At 27.9% G+C, this 1733-nt stretch overlaps 1 pseudogene; it reads right to left on the bottom strand.

Annotated features, from left to right (window-relative positions):
- Positions 1–321: 321 nt before the first annotated feature.
- Positions 322–440, bottom strand: LOC136231491 (5S ribosomal RNA; annotated as a pseudogene).
- Positions 441–1733: the final 1293 nt, after the last annotated feature.

Consider the following 1733-nt stretch of genomic DNA (forward strand, 5'->3'; position numbering starts at 1 on the left):
AAGATTTAAATATACTCTTAGAAACATGGGTAAAATACATTGAAGCTCATTAAAATTTGAGGTATATTTAATAAAAATTATTAATTGCTTTTTTTTAATAATATCACTAAACTTCAATTTGACTTCAATTGTCATTCCGACTAATTTGTGTACAAAACTCCTAGAATGCTTGATGTGTAACAGAAACTAATTGACTATATACCAATTATAAGTCAAAGTGGATATGTCTCACTTTTATAATTGAAATGATACAAACATGCATGCCTCGTGGCACATCTAAAACCAAATTAAAAATAAAACACATTTGAGAAGAAAAGTTTTGGGGTGCAACACGAGGACTTCCCAAGAAATCACTCATCTTAGTACTATTTTCGCCCAAACACGTTTCACTTCGGAATTATGATGAGATTCGGTACATTAGTGCTGATATGATCGCACCCCTTTCTCATTATTCTAATTAGTAAAACTAACTACATAGAAAATTATAAGTTTTGGGATTTCTAGAGCTCTAAATATATATATTTTTTTGAAATAGTCAATTGATAACAAAAAAAATGCAATATTTTAGAATTTCAATATTACAAATCAAGTAAAAATAATTATTCTTACATTAAAATTGAATCATATGGTAGTAAGGAAAAAAAGATGTATACATGTGGCTTAATTGATTCGTCATGCGTAATACTCCTTGAGTATCCTAAATTTTTTCATTATTCCGAAACAAAAGCTTTGAAAACCGTAAAGTACGAAAGTAGATGATCTAAAGGGTAAATTACAGCAACCCCCACTCAATTTTATTCTTGTAAAATTATAGCTACTCAACTTAAACACCTCAGATAAAAGTCACTCTGTCTTTATCAATATAAAAATCAATTCATCTTAACCCCTCTCATATTAGTAAATCATCAATTCTATATATCAGTAAATCCTCAAATTGTAGAACTAATCAAAATAATATTCTAAACAACTTTAATTCTTAATTTTTTTTATTTTGAAGTTATTTAAATGGTGATCTGTAATTTAATTAAAAAAAATGATGATACATTAACATGATTCCAAAATATCACTGATTCCATAAATATAATTAATTCCTCATGATCCCAATGTATCCAAAGTTTATTTACTGATTCTATATATATATTTCCTCATGATTTCCAAAGTTTGTTTATTTGCTAGTTTGCTGATTACATTAACATGAATCAGAATAATTATCAAAACAATGTCTGTTCTGTTCAAAAAATAATGTGTCTGTTGTGGTTTTGATTAATAAAAAGATTCCTACCGAGTGTTTGTGTTCTTTTGCCTTAAATAACTTATTTTGGATTAATAAAAAGTTACTTTCTCAACTTCTGTTACTTTTCTTGTACCTTAAATATTGGTTACTTAGCATTTGGGTATGGAAAATCTAACTGGAGTAACACTAACAGGAGTTCTTTTCTTTGTAACTGGAATAACCAGGCTGAAGCATAATGATCATCTGTCTGTAATGCATTGTATGTCCTATAATAGGTCTCATTCTTTTACCATTTCCGAGAATCGATGACTATGCTTTATTTCTTTCCTAGTTGATTCTAATTCGACACTGAAAGTGTATTAGTTTTTCTCCCAACAACTTAATTTTACCTTAATTCTAGATGATTCAAGTACAATAAAAAAAATTCATCCATATATGTATCTATTGAAATAATTAGGACTAGAAGAACCGGGTTTAAACTAATCCATCTACTAGTGAA

The sequence above is a fragment of the Euphorbia lathyris genome, chromosome 5, assembly GCF_963576675.1.
Source record: "Euphorbia lathyris chromosome 5, ddEupLath1.1, whole genome shotgun sequence".
NCBI lineage: Eukaryota > Viridiplantae > Streptophyta > Magnoliopsida > Malpighiales > Euphorbiaceae > Euphorbia > Euphorbia lathyris.